The sequence below is a fragment of the Puma concolor genome, chromosome A3, assembly GCF_028749965.1.
Source record: "Puma concolor isolate L17-30 chromosome A3, mPumCon1.1.hap2, whole genome shotgun sequence".
In the NCBI taxonomy this organism is placed as follows: Eukaryota; Metazoa; Chordata; class Mammalia; order Carnivora; family Felidae; genus Puma; species Puma concolor.
Window position 1 is genome coordinate 21667248 of NC_141669.1, and position 27367 is coordinate 21694614.

Genomic DNA, 27367 nt, shown 5'->3' on the forward strand with positions numbered 1-27367 from the left:
TAATAAATAAATAAAATTAAACTTTCAGACTTAAAAATAAAAGCAGAAAAAAAAAAAAAAAGGATTCCTAGGCCAAAAGAAATGATTTAAATTTTTGGAGAGCTCATCAGCATTTCAAGAGCAGTGATAAGCCACTGGAATTTACTTTGATGTTTTCAGCTCCAGCACAGCCACCCCAGCCTCCCTGGGTCCCCTCTCCTGTGTCTCAGCGTTGGCTGGGTGACCACAGCACACGGGGACCTGAAACTCTTACTCTCATTCCCTACTGCCCTTGTTTGTGTATCTGATTAGCTCTATGCTTTTTTTTTTTTTTTTTTTTTTAAGATTTTAAGTAATCTCTATACCCAACATGAGGCTCAAACCCACAACCCTGAGATGAAAAGTCCCACATCCTGCCGCCTCAGCCAGCCAGGCACCCTTAGCTCTATGCCTTAATTCTTCTAGAGGCTTCCTCTGTTCAGTCTTTCCCCCAATGTCCATTTGTCCATCCTCTTGACTCCTTTTTTGGTTCCTGCTCCGTGGCACTGACCTGAATATAGAAGTTTGACTGCTGGCTCACAATTGTTTTAATGACTAAGAAGACGTCACAATGTGTTCTCCACGCTAGGGTTGTCATTGACTTAGGGGGAGGTTTGGGGGGAGAATGGTGAAAAGAGAATACCAAGGAAGAAATCTAATACACGACTCAGGAATGCTGGAGAACACCCCTTCTCAGAGGATGCCTTCAGGAGGAACAGGTTGAAACTGCAGAAGAAGGGACATAATTCCTAGAGAGTCACTCATGGTCGCCACAGTCCCTGCACTGGAGAGTCAGCCTTCTGAAAGACTTGTAGGGGAGAGCATGCTGGTGTAGAAGGGCTCTGCTCTGCATCAGGCAGATGTGGTTTGGAGCCCTGATGATATTTACAGCAGGGTAACTTTCTGGGCAGATCACCTGACCTCCTCATCTGTAAGACATGTGGAGTTGTAAGGATCCAATGTGTTTCCAAAACACCTACTAGCCTTTCCCCTCTCCCCCTCTTATATGATAGTCCTTCACTTGCCCCTTATTCAGAAGCTTGTCGTTACAGCGATTTGGAACCCCAAACACATTTACTCATAAAAGCCAGTAGCCCTGAGCTTCATGAAGTCTGGCCCCAACACCAGCCTACCTTACTATCCTCTTTCTCTTCCCACCATCCCCATTCACAGACTTGACTTTCAAGTCGTGATGGGTTCCTCGGGTGCCTTCCAAACACTTCTCAGCTTCCCCACCCACAAATTTATACTCCTTCCTCCTGGAATCCCAGACCTTTGCTTAGAATCATCTAGCAAATAAATATCCAGGTGAAATCCAAATCCAGCTCCTCCATTCCCTGATGATCTGTTCAGACCAGATTTCTCCTGCATGGGAATTCCTATTCTATTTCATCTAAGCTGGTCGTATGAGCTTTACAATAAAAGTCACAGCATATTGCTCTTCGTAGCTGTTATAATGGAAATCTTGTCATATTCTTGTTTCCCCTCACACTGTTCCGTGACCATTTGTTGTTGAATAAATTAATGATAATAGCTACACTTGTTGAGTGCATGCTATAGGCCAGGCAGTGTGCTATGCCCTTTACATGCGTTTCCTTATGTAATTATCACAGCAAAATTTTTTTAAAAATTAAAAAAAAAAAATACCATGATCCTCACGTTCTGTGGGGAGCTAAGGCTCAGATGGCATAAGTAACTTTCCCAAAGTCAATTATCCAAAAAGTAGAGCAATGATTCCAACCTAGGGGTGTCTGACTCCATGCCCTATGTCCTTTCTACTTCCCAGGAGAGATAGCCTAGATTAAAAGTATATGAATAAAACTAAACTCAAGTACTGGGGACATTTACAACCCCCAGGTCTAAGGTGTGTGACTTTTCAATGCTCCAGGCAGAGAGATGGCCACTCTTTCTCTTACCAGGGGAGGTAGGCCCCAGAAAGCAAAGAAACAAGATTCCAAATTTGAGGTCCACAAAATGCTGCAGAAAACATTTCCTGCCACTAGAGGACTCCCTTCCCCTTAGGCAAAAAGCGCAGCTTCCGAGGAAGATGGTACTCGGGCGACCCTGCTGTTGCTGGCCTGCTGGGGGCTTCGCTTCGCCTCCCTGAGGCTCAATCCATTTTGCCTAAAGCCCTGGGTCCCTGCAGAACCTGGCCAGCCTGTGAATCCATAGGGCAGTGCCCCAAGCTGGAGCAGTGGGAGGGCAAGTCATTCCTGAGCTCCCTGGATTGGGGATGCTTTGGTGTAGGCCCTAGGCTCATTTGGGGGCTCCTAGCATACGCTCAGGACGTGTGAGGCAGAGGGCAGAGTAGTAAACCTTCCTCCCTGGAGAAGCAGAGACGCAATGTGAGTCATCAGCATGCATCCCGCCCAAAGCCAGCCTGGCCTGCTCCAGGCCCCGAACCCGCGGCAAAGGACTGCAGGGTAAGTGGTCCATGGACACCCCACTTCGGCAGGCTCTGCAGGCGGGATGCCCCTGTAGGTTTTGCTGAGAAGAGAAGGGGAGCACCCTCGGGAATAATGAAGCGCTATATTGGTTGAAAATAACTTGCAGAGAGGCGTGAACTACCTCCCTGGCTGCGCCTGTACAGCCCGCTCGCCTGGGAGCTCCCTTGCCTTCCCCCCCTCTCCCAAGCTGGGAGGAGAGGGGTTTCTGCAGTATTCCATTGGGGTTCCCCTCCCCCCCTCCAGGGACCGTGGGATGGGGTGGGAGGGGAGGACTCAATGGTGCATTTTAATCAACAGCAACACCTTTGAAGTGGCATTAAGTGAAAAGAGGCAAATTGCTAAACCGTATCTAAGCTATTATTACTACAACGACATAAAATAACAGATTACAGCAAAGGCTTGAGAGAGGTTTAGGGAAGTGGTACAAAGAAAGGCCTGATGATCCGCCCTCTCCTTTTTCAGATTTGTTGATTTAGTTCAATTATGCGTGTGTTTAAAACGTGAAGGAAAAAAAGGTGAGTAAATGTGAATTGAGTTATAAAACATTTCCAAAGGCTTCACCGTGTCCTGAAAGGAGGTGTCCAGAAATAGGACAGGCAGCTGGACCTGAGAGCTCCGGATGGAGAAGCCCTAGCTCAGTGCAGCTGAGAGAATGAACTCCAGGTTCGAGCCCCCAGAGCGGACAGACGCGAACTTAGTTGGCCCCGAGTGTCCGTCCACTGTGTACCGTACGTCAGAACATTTCGCTGTAACGACCACCCGGTCCTCTCCATCGTGCAGTCCCGCCGAGCGCCCACTTTAGAGGCCTCACACTGGGTCTTGGAGGGAACTAGGCGGCAAAGGGCAGGCCCGGCAGCGGCCGGGGCATTGTTTCAACCCCTCGGGTGGGATCCTGCAGGGAGGGGGAGGGGAGGGAAGGCGGTGTATCCTAGGGACCCGCCCCGTAGCCCTCCCAGGGGACTCGTGCATCAGCGCGTGTGAGCGCTGGGGCTTTGTGAAGTGTAGTGAGTCACCATGGAAACCCAAAGGAACGCGGAGAAGGGCGCGCGGGGGGTCGGCGGGTTCTCCGGCCTCACTCTCCTTCCCCTCTCGGACCCCGGCCCTGCAGCAGGGCCTGTCGGGAGTTGTAGTCCCAAGGCTGCGGCCGCGCGCGGCGGCGAAGATGCGGGGCGCCGCCTGTCCCCGCCTCCCCCTAACCTGCTAGCGCGAGGTGGGGAGCACTGGGGAGGAGACGTCGGGTCGGTGATTGGCCCAGACCGCCTCCAGCCCCCACCCACGTCCCCTCCCCAGCCCGCGGCTTCCGACTCCAGCGCCCCGCGCGCCAAGGCGGCGATCGAGCGAGCGCGCGTGCTGCCGCCGCCGCCCCGAGCACCCGCAGCTCCTGCGCCGCGTCAAGACCGAGGAGAGACGGACCGACCGACGGACCCTCGCAGCCGCAGCATCCCGGAGGAGTGCGTGATGGCTGGGCGGGCGGTGGGCTTATTCTCCCTGGGCTGGGACATCCATCTCGTGGCCTCTGTTTTTCTGGGAGGCGCACAAAAGGGCAGGGATAGGGGTGCGCCCAGGGGCCCCGCTGCAGGGGACGCGGCGGGAGGTGTGGTTTGGGATTGGGGCGGCCATCGGGGCTACACTGAGGCCGGAATGGGGTCCTCTTTGTACGCCCACGGAGCGCCGTGCAGTGCCTGGCTCATAGTAGGCGTTTCATGTGTGCTTGTGGGATTGCAAAGAACTGAGGTGAGGAGACGGCTCGGTTGAAGGGATTTCACTCTTAGCACATAGTAGGTGCCCAGCCTCTCTCGTCGAGGTGCAGTGAATGGCTGGAGGCTGGGCGGGGGCTTCTCTGGCTACCGGCCCGTCCTGCGCGAGTCCCTAGATCGGCGCTATCTCTGGCCCCCCATCACCACCGGCACACACACCCTGCGTCCATCTCGCCTCCGGGTTGGGATTTGCCCAGCCTGTACCAGACCCGACGGCTTGTTCCACTCGACTGGCTAACGCAGCGGTCGCCTAAGGACGGTTCGCCTGCCGCCTCCGAGGCACCTGCCTGAACTACAAAGGCCGCCTGTGGCTGCCCGCCCCAGAGCGGGCGCCGAGCTGGGTCCCTTCGCTGGAGCCCATTGCGGGATCTCTCCCCGCAGCATCGATCTTGGTGGGCGACAGACACCGACGCCCCAGGCCTGGGGAGGGGCAAGAGCCCGAGCCTGAGAGAAGCTGGAATGGGGAGAGGCAGACGCGGGGCCTCCGTCTGGGCAAAGACGGGGAGATGGGGAAGCTGGGTGGGGACAGGTGACTGGGTCTGGGTGGTGGGGGAAGTAGAGACCAGGGTTGGAGGAGGAAAGAGAGAGGGGGCGGGGGGCGGGTCTGAGGCGGGAGGGAAGAGTGCGGTGCAGGTGGCGCGAGGCGGGGCGAGTCTGGGACTGAGGAAGAATGAGGATGGGAGGGCAGACGCTGGAGGGTGGAGACCGCCGGGGTTGAAGAGGGTAGACGCCGGGGAGGAGGAGACCCGCGCCGGCCGGGGGAGGGCCTCTCTGGGGAGGGAGGTCTCCCAGTGGAGGAAGGTCTCCGGGGAAGGGAGGGGGTGGGCGGCTGGGAGGCGGGTCTCGGGCCTGAAGACCCTCTGCTCCAGGCGTGGAGCCTGGGGATCCTGGCGGTCCAGGTGGCCAGCTGGGCGTGGCCCTTGGAATGGCAACCGACCTAGGATGGCGGATCCGAGACTGGGCTGAGCTGTCCCCACTAGGAGCTTTGTCTCCCGGCCTGACACAGCCCGTAGGGACTAGCTTAAGGTTTTGCGATAATCCGCAGCGCCGCAGGCACACCCTTTTCTTCGCGGAGCTGAAAGGCTTGGTCCAGTGGCAGATGCTGGCAGGGAGGCGGGATGGGGGGAAGTCTCCCGCCGGAGAGACCCGGAGAACAATAGCCGGCACTGGTATCCACGCGACTCCGTACCAGCCCCCCCCCCCCCCCCCCCATCCCCAGAATTTCAAGTGTTCAGTTTTCTGGTGCAGAAAATGCTCTGGTAGAAATCTCAGGGCGTGCGCTCGTCTTTTGGGGTTTGCGTTGGGGACCAAGCCCCGCTGTTAATTCCCTGGTGTGAGTCGCGCGTCCCCCCAGACTGTGAGGCGGGCTGAAAGCCGCCGCCACCGGCTTTGGGTGCCTCCGCGCCGCCGCCTGCCCCTTGCTATTGACCAGGAGCCCAGACGTGGCGTGGCGGCCCGGCGGCGACCTGGAGGTTGCCTCCGTGCACAGCGAGCCCCTTTGAGCAGTCGGCTTTGTCTGCGGGCTCACGTCTAAGGTCTGCTGTGTGTTCATAGAAGGAGAAGTCAGGATTGGTGCGGATTGTGGTTAAAAACAACAAACAACAAACCAAGAAACGGAGAAGTGGCTTTTGGAGATTACCCGCCAAGGGTGCGGCTCTCGGCTTTTACAGCCTGCAGCCTGGGGACCAAAGCTTCCCATTGCCAGTGACCACACCCAAGCCAGTGTGTCCATCCTTTGCAGATTTTGCCTGTATTGTCTGCTGACCTAAGACAGGGACGGCTCTGTGATAGGAGGTGGCTGCTTGCCCATGGGAAAGCGGATGAACAGAAATGGAAGCACAAACCAGGGCTCAGCAGACCTTTCCATGCGCTCATAGTCTTGCTGGCTGTGTAAGCATCTTTCATGCCAGGCTGCAGCATCTTGACATGTGAAAGGATTACCCAATCCTAAAATTTCATTTTATAGGTTTTCTTTAATCATTGTTTAGCTTATATTAGAGGTGACTCTTTGGCATCAGGCTTCTACTTTTAAATTGTCATTCATTTAACAAAAAAGATGTGTAGGGAGGGCAAGGCAGAAGGATTGTTTTCTTTTATTCATATTTTATTTTATTTAGAGTGAAGGAAGCTTGGATAAAAGACAGAGCATCATAGGACTCAATCATTGTGACTTGTATTTGCCGTTAACTGATGAGCCTTTGGCTCTCTCTAGCCTTGAAACCCCAGGATTTTCTTTCTTAACCAGGTTGATGCATAAGGTTGGTGCATAAGGCTGTGATATCACTGTTGGCTCTTGCCCAGAATATTCGATAGTTGCCAACCCGAAAGCCTCCGATTTGGGCAATACCGAGTGGCCATAGGAAAGCAGCAGTCGGCTGTATCTTGCTGGTTTTCAATGATGGTGTTTTTAAGAGGTGCCTCTCAGAATTTACAAAACTGGTCTGAAAGGATTAATTGGAATGCTGTTCACTGAATGATTTAAACTAAGTTAATAGACTTGTCTATCTCTAGAGTAGATGAAAACCAGGAATCTTAATATTAGAAAACCTACAATCTGACACAGAGGTTTTCTTCTTATGAAAGAGCTCCAGGGGGAAATGTGTCTTCATGTCGTACCCAAGGGGGAAAGTTTCCGAAGGGAATGTTTTGTTGGTTTATTCTTTTTGAAAGAATTTTACGGGTTTATTTAAAGGTGTAAACCTGTTGAGCCCTGTGTGAACATCCATCCCAATAGTTTCCTCCTGGAGAGTGCACAGATGAGGAAGGCCAGTATCCGTATGATCAGCCCATTTGTATAGGGAAGATGGAGAGAAAGCAGCAGCCTTCTCCTACCTCCTGTGAAAATGTCTGGGAGACAGGGCGCAGAGGGAAGAATCAGGCGACCCCAGAATTCCGGGGTGCCATTGTTAACTTCCATCTCCCTGACCTCGGGGACCTTGGCTAGGTATATACAAGATGTTCATAGGACATGAACCTGACTGTTTTCAGCATAGCCCCTCCAAGATGGAGTTGTAAGCCAGGATAGTTTCAATATGCTTTATGCACTGTGCGTTTCCTCCTATGGGAATGGTTACGCAGCAAGGCGAGCATACACAATTGGCAGAAGTTAAGTTTGGGGACTTGGTGTTGACTTCCTCTGTGGTACCTCCACACCTCTCTGTCCTTCTACCATGGATACCTGGGAGTTTTCCCTCCTTAATAACCACTCCTCGGGGGCGCCTGGGTAGCTCAGTCAGTTAAGTGTCCAACTCCAGCTCAGGTCACGATCTTGTGGTTAATGGGTTTGAGCCCCGCATCGGTCTCTGTGCTGACAGCTCGGAGCCTGGAGCCTGCTTCGGATTCTGTGTCTCCCTCTTTCTCTGCCCCTCCCCCACTCGCACTACTCTCTCTCTCTCTCTCTCTCAAAATAAATAAACATTAAAAAAATAATAACTGCTCCTCTGACCCAGGATTCAGCATGATCCTACATAAAGAAAGCTCCAGGGAACTGTAGGCCGAGGGCCATCACAACTGGCCACATCTCTGGAGTAAATGAGGATTTAGATAATTATACAGAGCCAGAGAAGTCGGTATTATTATTTTTTTAAGTTTATTTATTTTGAGAGAGCATGAACTGGAGAGGGGCAGAGAGAGAGAGGAAGAGAAAGAATCCCAAGCAGGCTCCCCGCTGTCAGCGCAGAGCCCAACTTGGGGCTCGAACTCACAAACTGTGAGATCACGACCTGAGCCAAAACCAAGAGCTGGACGCTTGGTATCTAAGACCCAGGGTGCCTGGCCGGCTCAGTCAGTAGAGCATGCGACTCTTGATCTTGGGGTGGTGAGTTCAAGCTCCACTTTGGGTGTAGAAATTACTTAAAAAAAATCTAAAAACCTGTCTATTTTGCTGGTGTAAAAATTAACCAAATTCTGATAGAATCTGATCCTGTTCATTTTTGTTTTCCGAGCTATAAGAAAATAATTTCAGGGGCGCCTGGGTGGCGCAGTCGGTTAGGCGTCCGACTTCAGCCAGGTCACGATCTCGCGGTCCGTGTGTTCGAGCCCCGCGTCAGGCTCTGGGCTGATGGCTCAGAGCCTGGAGCCTGTTTCCGATTCTGTGTCTCCCTCTCTCTCTGCCCCTCCCCCGTTCATGCTCTGTCTCTCTCTGTCCAAAAAATAAATAAACGTTGAAAAAAAAAAAAAAAAAGAAAAGAATTTCAGAAACGCCTTGTAAGACTTAGTACACAGGAACCTATAGGAGAACAATAATACAGAAAATCTTTGTCAGCATGAAAACCTGTAGGAAGAAGTTGGCATAATGTGAAATCAAATGAGAATAACAAGTAAGGTGTTTGATTTTATTGCACTTCTAGCGAATAAATGAGAAATAATTTTAGGATCACTTTGCCTTAATTTTTTTTTATTTTTTATTTTATTTTTTAAATTTTTATTTATTTTTTAACATTTATTTAGTTTTGAGAGAGAGAGAGAGAGAGCACAAGCAGGGGAGGAAGAGAGAAAGAGGGAGATATAGAATCTGAAGCAGGCTCCAGGCTCTGTGCTGTCAGCACAGAACCTGACCCGGGGCTCAAACCCAAGAACCCTGAGATTATAACTTAAGCCAAAGTCGGATGCTTAACTGACTGAGCCACCCAGGCACCCCACGTTTTCCCCCATCTAATCTTTCATTGCAAGGGGCTGGGGCAGGCTGCAGTGGGGTATCACCAGTGGGAACAGAAAGAATGATTAGGACCACTTCATGAACCCCCACCCTTGCAAATAGTAGGAATAGCTCTGTGCTGAGTCTGAGCTTCTTTAAGCACAGCTGTTGTCAGCAGCTGAGAACTTGTAGTTAAGAATGTTCCAGAAGTGCTCTGATTCCAGCTTTGCCAAATCATCACAATGTGTGGTGTTGGCCTGGCATTTCACCTGCCCCTTCATCATCTAGAAGATCAGGTACTGGTGAGGGGCTGTTGTTCCAAGGCTGTTCTGGTTTTGGTGTGGGAAAGAGTGTTCATGTTTGGTTGATGGTAATTGTTGGGAATAAAAATATCTGCAGTTTTCCAGCTAAGAAATAAACTCAGCATCACAGAATTACTTATTTAACAAATACTTTCCAAGCACTTACTCTGTGCTAGGGGTTGTTCTAGTGCCTATGAATTAAGTACTATTATTATCCCCAGCTTTCAGTACAGAAATCACCCAGCTAGAGGAGTCGCAGAGCCAACCTTCAAACCCCAGGGGTCTGCTTAGAGTCTGTATAACTTGCGGTTCTCCAGAGAAACAGAACCAATAATGGTTATCTTACATGATTGTGGGGTCTGGCAAGTCTGACATGCCTAGGGCAGGCCAGCAGGGTGGAAACTCTCAGCCAGGAACTGATGTTGAGGTCTGAAGACAGAATTTCTTCTTCCTCAAGGGAACCTCGGTTTTTCTCTTAAGGCCTCTCAACTGATTGTATGAGGCCCACCCATATTACTGAAGAAAACCTCCTTTCCTTAAAGTCAACTGATTGTAGATGTCAACCACATCTACAAAATATCTTGACAGCAACATATATAGATGGTGTTTGATTGAATAACTACACCATACTATACTATACTATACTATACTATACTATACTATACTATACTATAGCTTAGCCAAGTTGACATAAGAAACCAACCATCACAGAGTCCATGCTTTTTTTTTTTTTTTTAACGTTTATTTATTTTTGAGACAGAGAGAGACAGAGCATGAACGGGGGAGGGGCAGAGAGAGAGGGAGACACAGAATCTGAAGCAGGCTCCAGGCTCTGAGCCATCAGCCCAGAGCCCGACGCGGGGCTCGAACCCACGGACCGGGAGATCGTGCCCTGAGCTGAAGTCGGAGGCTTAACCAACTGAGCCACCCAGGCGCCCCTGCTTTTTTTTTTTTTTTTTTTCTTTTTAATATTTATTTATTTATTTGCTTACTTAGAGAGAGAAAGAGTGTGTGAGCAGGGTAGGGGCAGAGAGAGAGAGAGAGAGGGAGAGGAATAATCCCAAGCAGGTTCCGCACAGTCAACGCAGAGCCCGGGGCTGGGCTCCATCTCACAAATCGTGAGATCATGAACCGAGATGAAATCAAGAGTAGGACGCTTAACCGACTGAGCCACGCAGGCGTGCCCACAGAGTCCAGGCTTTTGAAACACCACTCCAACCAAGAACCTTACCTGGTGGGTGTAAGGTTTACAGTCAACGAAAGAATTTAGCAGTGAGCTGTTCCGTGACAAAATGGTTCTCCCTCCTCTTGTTTAAAATAATATCTGGACCTCTTTTTCATCCACATAGCTTCTAGCATGAAATACTGCTCAGAGTGAGCATTCAGTAACGTTGAAAGAACGGCTGAGTGAATGATCTAGATGATGTGTTACAGGATTTTCCAGCCATTGAGACCTCTGGCTCCCCATTTAAATTGAAAATCCTTTGGCTCAAGTGAAGCTGAGGTTTTATGAATGAGGAGATTCTCTTGAGAAAAGAAGAGTATCTACGTTCTGAACTGAGTGTTGTGTCCTTCCCCACCCCCAACATCTGTCCGTTTTCATTGGCAGCAAAGTTTTTCGGGGTCTGTCACTGCCTCAACTCCCTGTGAATGTGTCTCCCACACACCAGCAATGCCCAGTACTCAGTCACACCATCTTTGTGTCACTTCAGTGTCCATTGACAGGCAGCCCCTTTGTTAATTTCAAATCCGCCATGGGCTCACTCTAATTTCTCAGGCTTTGGGTCTTTATTCTCCCTGCTTTTGTCTGGTCCTGCCCTTCCCTTTGTCCCTCTGCGGGGCATGATCCACTATTGATGGAGAGGTCCCCTCCTTTCTCATTTTTACCACTTCATCCAGATTTGTCTTTGTGGATTGATAGGTTCATTCTGTTATAAAATTCAAACATAGCCTCCAAATTTTTTTCATGCAATGGTGTTTTTAGCCGTGTTTGCAATACATGTGAAACTCAACTTGGATTATTCTAAGTTCGCCCTATTGCCAAGGGTGTGGGCAATACATAGGCTTAAGATGGTGACTTTGGGAGGGTGGGGTGAGGGTGTATTTTGAAAATACTCTTGTTTTTTAAACTCTTTGGTGAATTATAACAGATACCTAGAAAATATATGAATCATAAGCATATAGCATAATGAATTTTTGCAAACTGAACATACCCAGGTGATCAGCACCAGGCCAAGAAATAGATTACCAGTACCCCAAAGCCCTTTGCCTCCCCCTCCCTTTTTAAGTAATCTCTACGCCCAGTGTGGGGCTTAAATCTACAACCCTGAGATCAAGCGTCATGTGCTCCACCAACTAAGCCAGCCAGTCATCCCCCCAAAGTCTCCCTCTTAAGTCGCCTCGCAGTCACTGTCCTTCCTCCAGGGTTAATAACCACCCTCCTGACTTCTTACAGCACAGATCAGCTTTGCCTGTTTTTGAACTATTTTACAAATGGAATCCTTACAGTTGAAACTTTTTCATGGGTGGCTTCTTTTGCTCAATGTTATGTTTGTTGCATTTCATTTGCTCATTTTCATTGCTATATATTGTCCCATTGTGTAAATGTACCGTAGTATCCATTGTGTTGTTAATGGGTATTTGGGTAGTTTCCAGTTTGAGACTATCACGAATAGTGCTGCTGTGAATATTCTAGTACGCGTTTTGTTCGTGAACATATGTGTGTTTCTGTTGGGTATAACCTTAGGAGTAGAACTGCTGGGTCGAGGGTTTGCATATGTTATTTTTTAGTAGACTGTGCCAAATAGTAAGATTAATGGTGATTAAAAACATTTTTAAGAAGAGTTTTTTAAAAGACATTCTGAGGGATGTACTGCTGTGATTAAACCATTTTTAGAAACCCTAGAGGCTGGTATAATGTCGTGGCTTGATCAGAGGTTGGTTTCCAACTCTCATTCTTCAGGAAAAAATAGAACTTCAAGCTGTGCCTGATTCCACAGTAGCTGAAATGAACTTCTTTTTTTTTTTTCTTTCTTTCTTTTTTTTTTTAATTTGAGAGAGAGAGAAAGCACAAGCAAGGGAGAGGGGGAGAGGGAGGAAGAGAGAGAAAATCTTAAGCAGTCTCCATGCTTGGGCTTGATCCCACGACCCTGGGATCATGACCTCAGCTGAAAACAAGAATCAAGAGTCAGACGCTCAATCAACTGAGCCTCCAGGTGCCCCTGAAATGAGCATTTTTAAACTAAGGGTTGTGTTTCAGCCTTAGTCTTGCTACAGCGATTTCCTTACTCCTGTTTCTTAAGGAAAAGATGAGAACAGATTATAATTGCAACATGGGTCCCCAAATCATTCCAGAGATGTCCTATCAGCCTTGAACAGGATTAACAAGTGATTTTTTTCTTCTGTTAACTATTTTGCGTTTCTCACATCAAATAGCGATTTTGAGTTGTGTCATTTCTCTGGCTTAAAAAATTCCTCAAAAGGGGGGAGCTTGGAATCACAGAGTTCGGATTTCTTACTTGGGAATTAGAATTCTAGCATAGATTCCCCCCACCCCCTTTTTTTGTGGGTTTCTAAAAAAGACTTAAAACGGACATGATTCTTACAACTGGATTATAATGGGACAAAGCCTCTGCAACTACTGAAACCCAATAAAGATGAGACACAGAGATAGAGCAACAGCCTTCAGATTGTGGATATAAGGCAAACCCATTTAACCCCCAGGCTGATCTTCACCGTTGGTCTAGGAGAGGTGGCAGTGATAACATGGCCAGTATAGATCAAGGGCGGCAGTTTAGGTGTGATTACAGGATGGTGGTAATGAAGCCTATACTACCAAGGGAGCATGACAAGGTCGTCACGAATTCGTGACCCCTCAGGTTTTTCTTTAGAAGACCCATTCACAGAGAGAAAGATTTTTTTCCTGTCACGTGGCTTGCCACGTCTGCATCCATCCTCGTACAAGCAAGTGAGGGAGACAAGATTTATCCTTGCCTAAACACCTAGGTTTACTGCTTAGACTCTGAGTCCCTTAAGCGCTTAGGCAATACTATAAGATTTAATTTGTACTGTATTTTTTTAAGTGTTTATTTATTTTGAGATAATTTGTACTTTAAAATGTATAGGGGCGCCTGGGTGGCTCAGTCGGTTAAGCCCTCAACTTTAGATCAGGTCATGATCTCACGGTTCGTGAGTTTGAACCCCGGATCAGGCTCCTTTGCTGTCAGCATAGAGCCCACTTCGGATCCTCTGTACCCTTCTCTCTCTGCCCCTCCCCTGCCTATGCTCTCTCTCTCTCTCTCTCTCTCTCTCTCTCTCAAATAAAATAAACATTAAAAAACGTTTTTTAATAAAATAATATAAATAAATAAAATGTATAATATAATATTCTAATACCTAATCAGTTATAAACCACCCATAGACCATTTTGCTAATACAGCTAACGTAATGACTGCTTGTTTCATCAAAGCTTTGTCCATATGCTCACATAATTTTTTTTATTATTAAATATAATTTATTGTCAAATCGGTTTCCATACAACACCCAGTGCTCATCCCAGCGGGTGATTTTTTACGGAATTATGACCACAACATGGATGCTATTGGTATTCTGTTGTTTGACATTAAAAAAAAAAAAGCTCTTTGGGGCGTCTGGGTGGCTCTGTCAGTTGAACATCCGACCTCGGCTCAGGTCATGATCTCATGGCTCGTGAGCTTGAGTCCCGCATCGGGCTCTGTGCTGACAGCTCAGAGCCTGGAGCCTGCTTCAGATTCTGTGTCTCCCTCTCTCTCTGCTCCTCCCTGCTCATGCTCTGTCTCTTGATATCAAAAATAAGTAAACATTTTAAAAATGTAAAAAAAAAAGCTTTTTTACGTCTCTACCTAATTTAGAAATGTGAACTTTTAAATGGCTATCTACCATTCCATTGGAAGAAACACTGTTGTATTTAAACATTTACTTATTGGGGTGCCTGTGTGGCTCAGTCGGTTAAGGGTCTAACTTCAGCTCAGGTCATGATCTCGTGGTCTGTGAGTTTGAGCCCCACATCGGGCTCTGTGCTGACAGCTCAGAGCCTGGAGCATGCTTCAGATTCTGTCTCCCTGTCACTCTCAAAAATAAACAAACATTAAAAAAATTTTAAACATTTACTTATTGGTGAACATCTAGATTATGTCCAATTTTTTCTATTATCTTAAATATTGTTCACATCTTTACGAGCGAACATCACATACATGATTTTATCACCGAGCTGATAATGTTTTTGAGAATTGGAATTCCCTTAAAAGGAATTTTTGGTGTGGGGGATGCAGTTTTAATCATAATACCTGATATAGTTTGCACATAAAGACAAATGCATGAGTGTATGTTAATTCCTTGACTTAAGGACCAACTTCACAAAGTTCCCTGATTGCTTTCTCTTCCGTCTTCGTCAGCAAGTTGATCATCAAAGAATTTGTGTAAATGTAGGAATAAAATTGTCTGAAATAGTCATTAAAAACAGGGCTGCAGTGAGATGGATGCCTGTGTGGCTCAGTCAGTTGAATGTCCTACTCTTGATTTGGGCTCGGGTCATGATCCCAGGGTCATGGGATGGAGCCCATGCTGAGTGTGGAGCCTGCTTGAGAGTCTCTCTCTCTCTCTTTCTCTCTCTCTCTCTCTCTCTTTCTCTCACCCTCCACCTCCACTCCTCTCTCACGCTCTTTAATTAAAAAAATTAAAAATAGGGGCACCTGGGTGGCTCAGTCGGTTAAGCATCTGACTTCGGCTCAGGTCGTGATCTCACGGTTTGTGAGTTCAAGCCCCGTGTCGGGCTCTGTGCTGACAACTCAGAGCCTGGAGCCTGCTTCAGATTCTGTGTCTCCCTCTCTGTCTGCTCTTCCCCTGCTCATGCTCTGTCTCTCTCTCCTTCAAAAATAAAAAAATAAAAAAACATTAAAAAAATATTTTAATACAATAAAATAAAAATAAAAGCTAAATTAAAAACAGGACTGCCATAATAACTTGGAAGGCAAAGGACTGTAAGTAAAGCCAACTTTCATCAATAAGTTCTGTAAAAGGCTGCCGTTTCTTTTTTTTTAATTTTTTTTTTTCAACGTTTATTTATTTTTGGGACAGAGAGAGACAGAGCATGAACGGGGGAGGGGCAGAGAGAGAGGGAGACACAGAATCCGAAACAGGCTCCAGGCTCTGAGCCATCAGCCCAGAGCCCGACGCGGGGCTCGAACTCACGGACCGCGAGATTGTGACCTGGCTGAAGTCGGACGCCTAACCGACTGCGCCACCCAGGCGCCCCGGCTGCTGTTTCTTAATAGCAAATAGCACCCAAAGTTGGCCACTGTGAAAGACATTCTGTGGTCTCCGAGTTGTGTAGGGATCACACAGTTATGCGGAACACTCAATATTTAGTTAAATTCTAAATACCTGGGTAGAATGCAAATAGCTGGGAACTGGAAATGAGTGTTGGAGCAGCGTGGCAAGTGAGAGAGGGTTACTAACCATCCAATGGCTGGACTTGGCTTGCATTGAGCTGTCATTTGAGATGGCCATGAACCTCCACTCACGTATTTCCTCAGTGTCTGCAGGGGGCCAAGCAATTTCCAGGAACGAGCTTGCTCATGGGAGAGAGGTGGGTTTGAATCCAGACTCTGCTGCTTTCTAGGTGTCAGAGATCTCAGGCAAAGTCCATCTCCCCAAGCCTTGGTTTTGTGATCTAGAGGAATGTTAATATCTTCCTCACAGGTTTGTAGGGAGGGACTAATGGCATTCACGCACGGAGCCTGATGGGTGTGTGGGAGATACTCAGTAAGCGGAGCTAATGGTATTCTCTAGGGCTGAATTTGGTAGATATGTAACGGTATATAAAAGTATGCTCCAAGGCACATGATTGTCAAATGAATAGGCTGGACTGTATGGTCATTGGTGCAGAGATAATAGAGAGCACGTGAGAAATTCGGTCAAAACGGTTTCGTTCCCTCTGTACCATGAGGAAGCGGAGACTAGATGCTATCTGACAGCTTTGATGTTCTGCGACAGCCATGCTGTGTCACTGCTGGGAGTGTCGTGTCACGATGCCTTACCAGCTAAAACCTGCAGACTGCAGTGGGGCACTATCTGTCGACGTTAAAACCGCACATACCCTTTCGCCCAGCAATACCACCTCTAGGAGTGTACCCTAAAGGTATGCAAACAAGTGCACAATGAAAAATACCAAGGGCTATTATTGCGGCATGATTTATACTAGCCAAAAATCAGACCCAACCTAAATTCCCATCATTGGAGAGCTAGTTAAATACATTCTGATACATCCTTACAAAGAATTATTATGCAACCATTAAAAAGACGAGGCAGACACTTGTTTTTTTATTTTTTTTTAATTTTTTTTTTTCAACGTTTATTTATTTTTGGGACAGAGAGAGACAGAGCATGAACGGGGGAGGGGCAGAGAGAGAGGGAGACACAGAATCGGAAACAGGCTCCAGGCTCTGAGTCATCAGCCCAGAGCCCGACGCGGGGCTCGAACTCACGGACCGCGAGATCGTGACCTGGCTGAAGTCGGACGCTTAACCGACTGCGCCACCCAGGCGCCCCGACACTTGTTTTTTTAAATGTTTTTATTTTTATTTTGAGAGAGGGACAGAGAGTGAGCAGGGGAGGGGCAGAGAGAGAGGGAGACACAGAATCCAAAGCAGGCTCCAGGCTCTGAACTGTCAGCACAGAGTCCCATGCGGCGCTTGAACCCGTGAGCTGTGAGATCATGACCTGAGTTCGAGTCGGACACTTAACCGACTGAACCACCCAGGCGCCCCTATGTTCTGATATAGAACAAGGGGCCAATTTATATCACAACAGAAAGAAAGCAGGCAGAGCGCTATTTCATGCATGCTGCTATTTTGTGCAATACAAAATAGATAAGTATATGCTTAAATATGCATAGGTTGTCCATGCAAAGAAACACGGCAAAACCTGTGATGGTGCTTATCTTCAGAGGAGGGGACTATTTATATGGTCTTAAATGTTTATCGTGTGTATATTTTACCTGTTCAAACAGTAATAACAATAATGTGGCAGCTTTTCCTGGCTCTGGCTCACCTTGGAAGGGATTCCAGAAAACTTGAGAAGAGTTGAGCTCTTGGCCCCATGCTCATGGCTTCTGTTCTCAGATGGTCTCCCACATGGAGGACCCCTAAAAATAAGACACAAGCATGCAGAGTAGGGCTTTCGAGCCGCTGAAGAGACAGAATGTGTAACTCCTTCAAAAAAGAAAGGTGCTGGGACCAGGTGGACTAAGGATGAGCCATTACGACAATTAACAAATAGCATCTAGTATTTTCCCTTCCGATCATTTTTATTCAGGAAAACTTGGTGTAAATCTTAGGATAGAAGATGAGAAACACTACCCGGACATCACGATCATTTTTTAATCTTAAAAAATGTCTGCATTCTAATATGTACAGGTGCTCATTCCTTTATCCCTTCCTTTACGGAACAGGTGCTATTGAACACCTACTGTGGGCCAGGTGTCATCGTAGGACATCGGAAGAACCTTAGACAACATCTCATCATTTCACAGAGGAGGAACTTCCAGGGCAATTTAACTTCCAACGAGCTATATCAGTGCAGAGAAAGCATCTGGTGATTTTTGCCCTCTTTGGTCTCAAATGACAACAGGTTAAGAAGCCTCCAGATCATCCTGTAGAATTAGTTCCATTCTGCTTTATGGTTTGGTTACTTGCGGGCATGTTTTCTCTGCAAGGATTGTGAAGAGGGACTCTTGGTGTGTCCCGTGCCACGATGCCCAGCTCCTGACGTTCACACCTCTGTGTAATGCTTTCCTGGGACTTTTTTGTTTTTTCTTTAATGTTTATTTATTTTTGAGAGAGAGTGTGCACGTGCGAGCTGGGGAGGGGCGGAGGGGGGTGGGGAGAGAGAATCTCAAGCAGGCTCCGCTTGGTCGGCTCAGAGCCCTACACGGGGCTCGAACTCAGATCATAACTTGAGCCGAAATGAAGAGTCGGACACTTACCCGAATGAGCCAGCCAGGCACCCCTGTGACTTGTTTTTAATCAATAGAAGATGGCAGAGGTGACAATGTCATTCCCCTGACTATATGATACACGACCTCATCTGGCTAGCAGACTTGCTCTAGAGACTCTCCTTGCTCTCTTGAGAAGTGGTTGTGTTGGGGAAGCCCACTTGGCAAGAAATTGGGTGGCCTCTTGGAGCTGAGAGTGGCCCTTAGCTGAAAGCCTACAACCGTAAGGAAATGAATTCTGTCAACAACCTGGGGAGTCTTTTTACTTTTTTTTTTTTTTTTTTAACATTTATTCATTTTTGAAAGGCAGAGAGACAGAGCGCAAATGGAAGAGGGGCAGAGAGAGAGGGAGACACAGAAACAGAAGCAGGCTCCGGGCTCCAAGCTGTCAGCACAGAGCCCGATGCGGGGCCCGAACTCACGGACCGCGAGATCACGACCTGAGCCGAGGTCGGCCGCTTAACCGACCGAGCCACCCAGGCGCCCGCCCCACATCTTTTTACTTTCATACCAAGCCAGCCACCTGCATTGCCCTTGGCCCATCCCACCCCTCCGTGCTCAGCTCTGGCAAGCGATGCTCTCTTTACACCCTTTGGCGCAGCTCCGATAGGGGCCGCAGACCTACTCCAGAAACTGGGTCCATGCTTTTGGCGCCCTCCTTGCTTTACACTGGTTCAGTTTCAGTTACTGACCCGGAGCCGTGGGGACATTACTTGACACTTCCCCTCAGACCTGTACCCCAGATGCCCTCCTGGGGACCTGTTTCTTGACTTGCAGACCTGCCTGGAGTTTCCATTCTTTCCTGTTACTGCTTCTCGAAACTTAGAAGCACCCTGGTGCAAGTCTGAAATCTTTGAGGCCTTGCTGACAACTTTATGGAGGTATAATTTACGTACCATAAAGTTCACGCATGGAAAGGATACAATGCAGTGGTTTCTACTGTATTCATAATTGTGTAACCATCACCGTGCTCTTATCTCAGAACATTGTCATCACCCCAGAAAGAAACCCCTTACCCATTAGCAGTCACTTCCCATTCCTGCCACCCCACCCCCAGCTCCTGGCAACCACTAATCCACTTTCTATCGATTTGCCTGTTCCAGACATTTCGTGTAAATGGAATCATGTATGGTGTTTCATAACTGTTCTCATTTTTTTAATGTTTACTTATTTTAGAGAGAGAGAGAAAGAGAGAGAGAGAGAGTGCGAGCAGGGGAGGGGCAGAGAGAGAGGGAGACACAGAATTGGAAGCAGGCTCCAGGCTCCCAGCTGTCAGCACAGGGCCCAACTAGCGTTCAAACTCACGAACTGCGAGATCGTGACCTGAGCCAAAGTCGGACACCTAACCAACTGAGCCACTCAGGGCCCCTGTTCTTACTTTTTTTTTTTTTAAGTTATTTATTTACAGAGAAAGAGAGTGTGAGCAGGGGAAGGGCAGAGAGAGAGGGAAAGAAGGAAAATCCCAAGCAAGCTCCCCCCCAGCTGTTCTCATTTTTTAATCTTAAAAAAATGAATGCAAGGTCTACACTCCAGTTCACAAAATACCAATATTTTGTGTGTTCACATGAAATTGTAAAGAATTTGGCGGGGGGGGGGGGGGGGGCGATGCCTGGGTGGCTCAGTAGGTTGAGTGTCCGGCTCTTGATTTCAGTTCAGGTCACGACCTCACAGTTGGTGAGTTGCTCCTCGCTGTTGGCTTGGGATTCTCTTCCCTCTCTCTCTCTGCCCCTCTCCCAACACACACGCATGCACGTGTTTTCTCTTACTCTCCCTCAAAACAAAAACAAAAAACAAAAAAACACTGAACCCCAAAATTAATAAAAATAAAAATTTAGAAAAAAGACGAATTTTGGGAATTACCCACCGTTAAAACGTTTAACCCCACCAAAGTGCTCCAGGAAGTGGCGCTCCAGGAATGAGCCCCCAAGGCTCATTCATGCCACTGTCTTTGGGCTCGGGTCTGAAAAAGCGGGCCTAGGTAATTCTGACAGCATCTAGATCTTTCTATCCAGAGCAGATAAAAATCCAAAAGTTGGATTATTTGAGTGGATGCTTTAAGGGGAAGGTGATTAACGTTCTGTGTGCATCTGCCTCTAGCCAGGCACCATGCTAAGTACTGCGGGAAGAGAAAGGTGGAGGGAGGCCGGGCCTTGCAGACTCTGTACCCTCCGTGCAGTGGCAGAGGAGAGCTAAGGTCTCCCTCGGGCTGAGAGAATGGTCCTCGCCCTTAGGATACATCAAAAGCCTTTTCTGACAAGGTGTTAGGGCAGGATTTGGGGAAGAGGACATTAGGGCAGAGGGTTTGGTGTAGGAGCTGCAGGATGGGGCCAAGGAGGTAAGGGGCTGTGCTGGTTGGTGTCAGAGCGGGAGGCTCGGACAGCAGGGGGAGGGGGAAGGCTGAAGGTCGTTAGGGGCAACTGAGCACATCCCCCCACCCCCACCCCCCACCCCCGTGCTTCCGTCCCTTCCTGGCTCTCCCCCTCTGGGGGTCTGTGTGCTCAGTGTTGTGACAAAGAGGGCGCCCAGAGGGTGTCAAATGAGACCTTGTCTTTATCTGCATGAGTTTACACAGACTGACCAGTTCCCTGGGCCCCCAGACCACCCACAGCGATTTTTCTTTCCTAATGAAAATCAAGGACAGCACAATGACAAGTTTTAAAATATATCATGTTTAGTGTGTGTGTTTAAAGTAAGAAATTCGTGTGCATAAACGCAATGCCTTTTCTCCTCCTCGGGTTGTGTTAAAATACCCTCTTTTGTTCCTCTTTTATTTTACAGCCTTTTGTTCACGTCCTTCATGCTCCAAATAGCCAATAAATAGCACGGAAAATGTGCTCTTTGCTCCGAATTGTAGAATCCTCTGTTCTCAGCTGTGTAAATAGGTGTATGTTTTTCTTTTTTAAGTTTATGGTGAGCTTGGAGTAAGCAGCGGGTTATCTTGTGTAAGAATTTAAGGTAGGAGCGCCTCGCTGGCTCAGCTGGTAGAGCATATGAGTCTTGATCCCAGGGTCATGAGTTCAAGCCCCACCGTGGGCGTGGAGCCTACTTTAAAAAAAGAAAAAAAAAAAGAATTTAAAGTAACGAACGCGGCTCATGAGAAAGATCCTGTGTGTGAAGAGAACATCAAGAGCCTGGAAAACACAGCTCATGTCTTTTCTTTTGTGTTTTTCAACTTTTTTTTTTTAATGTCTTTATTTTTATTTTTGAGAGAGAGAGAGACAGAGAGACAGATCACAAGCGGGGGAGGGGCACAGAGAGAGAGGGAGACACAGAATCCGAAGCTGGTTCCAGGCTCTGAGCTGTCAGCACAGAGCCCCATGCGGGGCTTGAACTCCTGAACTGCAAAATCATGACCTGAGCCGAAGTGGGAAGCTTAACTTGACTGAGTCACCCCGGGTGCCTCTGTGTTTTTCAACTCTTTAAGTAGCAGTCAACGGACCTGAACATTAGAGATCTGTAATGCACAGTCCTCACCCCTCCGGCCCCCCGGGGCTGAAATGCTAACAGGGAGGTAAACTTGAGATTCTTGAAGGCAGAGATTCTGTGGAGCTCATTTTGAAGACTGCCGTCAAGGACAGCGAGGGACTCCTGTGGGGGAAGGACACATGGGTTAGCCAGCCTGAAGGTACACGTCCTGTTACCGGTACAGCCCATACTGAGAGAGTGCAGTGCAGAGGCAGGAAAGAGAATGCGTAGGAGTTAAATCTGGGTGCAGATCTTGTCTTCCAGACTTGCTAATAATCTGTGTGATGCCAGGCAAGCTGTCTACCCCTTCCTGAGCACCATCATCCCGATTCCTTGCCGTTTTGCTTCGAGGACTCGAAATGGAACACATCTGGTACAGTGCAGGGCACGAAACAGGGGCTCCGTAGATGTGACTTGCCTTCAAGGTCGGGTGGGTACGTTTTGCTTCAGTGAAAGTGATTTTGTTGCTTTCCCCTTCCCCCGGTTTTATGAATAATACATCTTCACTGTGAAAAACTTAAACAATATTTAAATGTCAATGAAATAAAGTAAAAGTCACCTGAAATCCCAGCACCCTCTGGCAGCTACCGTTAGCATTTTGGTGATCATCTTTATGACACACACACACACACACACACACACACACACACACACACACACACTCACACACATGTCCATCCTGTTTTACTTAACGTTTTTTTTTCTTTAAAAAAAAAAAAGGAAAAGACTTTTCCCCTCTCTTCCACTCCTCTGCAACTAAATGCTCCCTCACCCTCTGGTAATCAGTGTAAACAAACGGATGTTTTCACCCATATTTTGCTCTCTACACATTATCGTGTATAAATAAGATACAAAGATATTTTTTGTCCTTGCACATTTTATCAGAATGGGATCCTATTATGTCTGTGTCTGTGGATGTCATGGATTACATGTATTGGAGTTCCATTTTGGTAAAATACATTATCTCTACAACTTGTCTTTCTTATCATTACATCTTGGAAGAAGCTTTTTTTAATTTTTTTTTTTTAAGATTTTATTCTTAATTAATCTCTATACCCAACGTGGGGCCCAAATTTACAGCCCTGAGATCAAGAGTCTCATGCTTTACCGACTGAGACAGCCAGGTGCCCCTGGAGAAGCTTGAAAGCAATTAGTATAGACTTAACTTTTTAAAAATTGCATGCTAGGGGCACCTGGGTGGCTCAGTCGGTTAAGCGTCCGACTTCGACTCAGGTCATGATCTCATGGATTGTGGGTTTGAGCCCCGCGTGGGGCACAGCTCAGAGCCAGGAGCCTGCTTCGGATTCTGTCTCCCTCCCTCTCTGCCCTCTCGTGGTCTGTCTCTCAAAAATAAGTCAACACTAAAAAGAAATAAGAAATTGTATGCTATTCTATGGCATGGATAATGCAATACTGTGATATAATAATAAGTCTGTATTTGGTCTTCCCCAGTTCTGGCACAGAGCTCCTACAACCCTTGTAAGTTCCAGATTGACCGGGGTGAGGAGAGCGTCTTTTGTTATTCATAATAAGCCTCTAGCACCAAACCTGAGTTATGCTAATGAGGTGACTCTCCAGACGGGTGCTGGTTGCCACGGGAACCAGCCAGGTGATTAGAGGGTTGCACTTTCAGCCCCAACCTCCCACTCCTCTTCCTGGGAGGGAAAGGGGCTGGAGATTGAGTAAATCACCCATGGCCAATGATCGAATCACTCTTGTCTTGGTAATGGAACCACCAGAAAAACCCCCGGAGAGAGGCGTTGGGAGAGGCTTCCAGGTCAGTGAACACCTCAAGGTGCGGGGAGGGTGAAGGTGCGGCAGCTTCACGTCTCTTGCCCTTACGTGGCCCCTCTTCCGCGTGTCTTGCCCTGTTCCATGGGTCTTCCTGTGTCTCTTCCACGTGGACGATCCTGACTTGTAATAGTAAATAAAGCGTTTCTTTGTGAGCCGTTCTAGCAAATTATCAAACTTGAGGAGGGGTTCATGGGAACCCCTGATTTGTAGTCAGGTCGTCAGGGGTAGAGGCGACAACCTGGGCCAGGTGGCTGGCGTCTGCAGTGGGGTCAGTCTTTTGGGAGTGAGCCCTCAGCCTGGGGGGTTTACACTAACGCCTGGTGCTTAGCATCAGAAGTGGCTAGAGGAACACTACTCCTTTATTTTTTTTAATGTTTATGTGTTTATTTTGAGAGAGAGCGAGAGAGTGAGGGGCAGAGAGAAACCCGAGCAGGCTCTGAGCTGTGACCTTGGAGCCCAACATGGGGCTCGAACTCACATACTGTGAGATCATGATGTGAGTCTTAAGAGTCGGCTGCTTAACCGACTGAGCCACCCAGGCGCCCCAAACAGTTTTCCTTTAGATAGTACTGTTCCCCATTGATGGGCATTCAGTTTGTTTACAGGTTTTTGTTGGCTTATTGTCCTCCCCACGTTGCTGCAATGGGCCTCCCTTACCTTCCATCTCCTTATGTTCTCTTGCTTCTGTTTCTATGGATAGAGACCTGGGAGTGGGCTTGCCAAGTCACAGAGCTTTTCAAATTTTAATAGAGGGCTTTTCAGACTGTTCTCTAAAAGCTCGCGATCATCCATATTTTCAGCAGCAGCGGCACCCTCACAACTACCCCCAACCCACTCCCTCCCCCAAGTCCTGTCAAGGTCAGGTATCACCCTAGAATTGTTGCCAGTCTGATGGATGTGGAATGACACCTCACTGTGACTTTCATTTGCATCTTCTTGATTGCTAGAGAGATTGGACATCTTTTCATATGTTGTTGGTTATTTCAGTTTGCTCTTCTGTGTCACACTTATGGATGAGCCCATCTTTCTCTTGGTTGTATTTTTCCTATCGGTTTGTAAGGCCTCATAGCTGTCATATGCACTGCATATGTTTTTTCAGGATATTTTTCTATTTCTTCTTTTTAATGTTTATTTGTTTTTGAGAGAGAGAGACAGAATGCAAGCTGGGGGCGGGGGAGGGTGGGCAGAGTGGGAGACAGAATCCGAAGCAGGCTCCAGGCACTGAGCTGTCAGCACAGAGCCCGATGTGGGGCTCGAACCCATGAACCTTGAGATCATGACCTGAGCCCAAGTCGGATGCTTAACTGACTGAGCCACCCAGGCACCCCCGGCTTTTTTTTGTTTCTATGATATCATTTACTTTACCAATTTTTTAAACTCATATAAAGTCAGAAATGGGACTTTTCTTTTATGGCTTCTGGGTTTCCAGACTGAGTTAAAAGGGCTCCCCCACTCCTCAATTATACAAGTAGTTTCCTGGGCTTGCTTTTAATACTCTTATTGCTTTATGTTTTACATTTAAATAAATTCCAGATGGATTACACATTGGGCTATAGGTAGGGAGCCGACTTAATTTTCTTCCAGACAAAGAGCCAGAAATGCCGGCCCCATCTATTAAGTAAATCATTTATCTCCTCCGAATTGAAATACCACTTTTGTTAAATTTAATTGAAATCTGTTACCAGGCACCTTCTTCTTCTCCTTTCATCTTTTGTCTAATCATATGCTGACACCATACAGTTTTAATGACAGTAATTTCTTATAGCATCTGTTAATATTCCTAGGACAGTCCGTCACCTACCCCATAGTATTCCTTTTCATAATTTTGTTGACTCTTCTCAATTCCATTATTTTCCATTTCAAAATAAACGCATTATGAATTCTAATAGGGGGCACCTGGGTACTCAGTCAGTTAAGCGTCTCTTGATTTCGGCTCAGGTTATGATCTCAGGGCGCTGACAGTGTGGAGCCTGATTGAGATCCTCTCTCTCCTTCTATCTCTACCCCTCCCATGCTCATGCTCTCTCTCTCTCTCTCTCAAAATAAATAAACTTCAAAAAAAATTTTTTTAATAAAAATAAATAAATAAATAAATAGAATTTAAAAAAATTTTTTTATGTTTATTTTTGATAGAGAGAGACAGAGCACAAGTCGGGGAGGGGCAGAGAGAGAGGGAGACACAGAATCGGAAACAGGCTCCAGGCTCTGAGCGGTCAGCACGAGCTCGACACTGGGCTCGAGCTCACACACTGCGAGATCATGACCTGAGCCGAAGTCGGACGCTTAACCGACTGAGCCACCCAGGTGCCTCTAAATAAATAGAATTTTGAAGAAAGAGAGCTCATGATTCAACACCATTTTATGTCCAAATATGTATACCTTCTAAAGCCATCTGTGCACACTTTCCTCAATTGTGAAACACTAGGCTGAGGGGAGAGAAAATAAAGGACCACGAATTTGGCTTAGGTGACGGCTGGGGTTGTAGTGGCCCCACTAGAGGGGCAATATTTTTTTAAAGATTTAATTTTGGGGGCGTCTAGGTGGCTCAGTCGGTTAAGCGTCCGACTTCAGCTCAGGTCATGATCTCACACTCTTGAGTTTGAGCCCCGAATCGGGCTCTGTGCTGACAGCTCAGAGCCTGGAGCCTGCTTCAGATTCTGTATCTCCCTCTCTCTCTGTCCCTCCCCCACTCATGCTCTGTCTCTCTCTGTTTCAAAAATAAATAGGGGCGCCTGGGTGGCGCCGTAGGTTAGGCGTCCGACTTCAGCCAGGTCACGATCTCGCGGTCCGTGAGTTCGAGCCCCGCGTCGGGCTCTGGGCTGACGGCTCGGAGCCTGGAGCCTGTTTCCGATTCTGTGTCTCCCTCTGTCTCTGCCCCTCCCCCGTTCATGCTCTGTCTCTCTCTGTCCCAAAAATAAATAAAAAAACGTTGAAAAGTAAATAAATAAATAAATAAATAAATAAATAAATAAATAAATAAAAACATTAAAAAAAAAGATTTAATTTTATTTTTTTTTTAATTTTTTTTTTCAACGTTTATTTATTTTTGGGACAGAGAGAGACAGAGCATGAACGGGGGAGGGGCAGAGAGAGAGGGAGACACAGAATCGGAAACAGGCTCCAGGCTCCGAGCCGTCAGCCCAGAGCCCGACGCGGGGCTCGAACTCACGGACCGCGAGATCGTGACCTGGCTGAAGTCGGACGCTTAACCGACTGCGCCACCCAGGCGCCCCAATTTTAAGTAATCTCTATACCCAACGTGGGGCTCAAACTCACAGCCGTGAGATCAAGAGTCACCTGCTTTTCTGGTTGAGCCAGAAAGGCACCCCTAGAGGAGTACTATTTAGACACCTTCCTTACCATTACCAGTTAAAGTATGGAAAGGACATGTTTGCATTCTCTTTATAACATAGGTTGGAGCACCAGATAAAAGCCGATAATTGGACTCTTTTACTTTAACACCTTTGGACTCTTTAACACTTGAACACAGAAATGTCATCTCTAAGTAAAAATTTAGTGGTATTTCTTCAGCCTTTTATTGATGTTTGCTCTATATTAAAAACGGCTTGGAAAAATATTTCTGCACCTTCTGCAAAATTGCAGTTAAATATATCCGTCATGTTTCTTACTTTCCTTAGAGAGGAATCCAATAAATCCCTTCTAGAATTATCTACATAGAGAGCAGATCTGCTTTCTCTAAAGCATTCTCTTAAATGTTCAGTTGGTTGGAGGGGAGCAATGAATTATTTGGGATTCAAAAGGCTCTTCCTGGTGGGTAAATCAGGGCCTCCCTTTTATCCAGTAATAGAAAGTTTTTCCTTCCCAAACCATTTCCACTTCTGCTTGGACTGCCAGGAAGCTTAGCACTAAATGTAATTCCTATTAAGTTCTATCTTGTTTTTTTCTGATCCCCCTTT

The 27367-nt window shown here is 47.2% G+C and overlaps 1 protein-coding gene across 2 annotated transcripts in view; it reads left to right on the forward strand.

Moving 5' to 3' along the window:
- The first annotated feature begins 3712 nt into the window (after positions 1-3712).
- DPYSL5 (dihydropyrimidinase like 5) overlaps positions 3713-27367 on the forward strand; it is a 103605-nt gene continuing 79950 nt past the window's right edge. Inside the window, exon 1 of one of the 2 annotated variants that reach the window (XM_086700198.1) lies at positions 3713-3916. The gene's annotated coding sequence lies outside the window, so the exon portion shown is untranslated. The remainder of the gene's footprint in view (positions 3917-27367) is intronic. The other variant, XM_086700197.1, reaches the window with a different exon arrangement.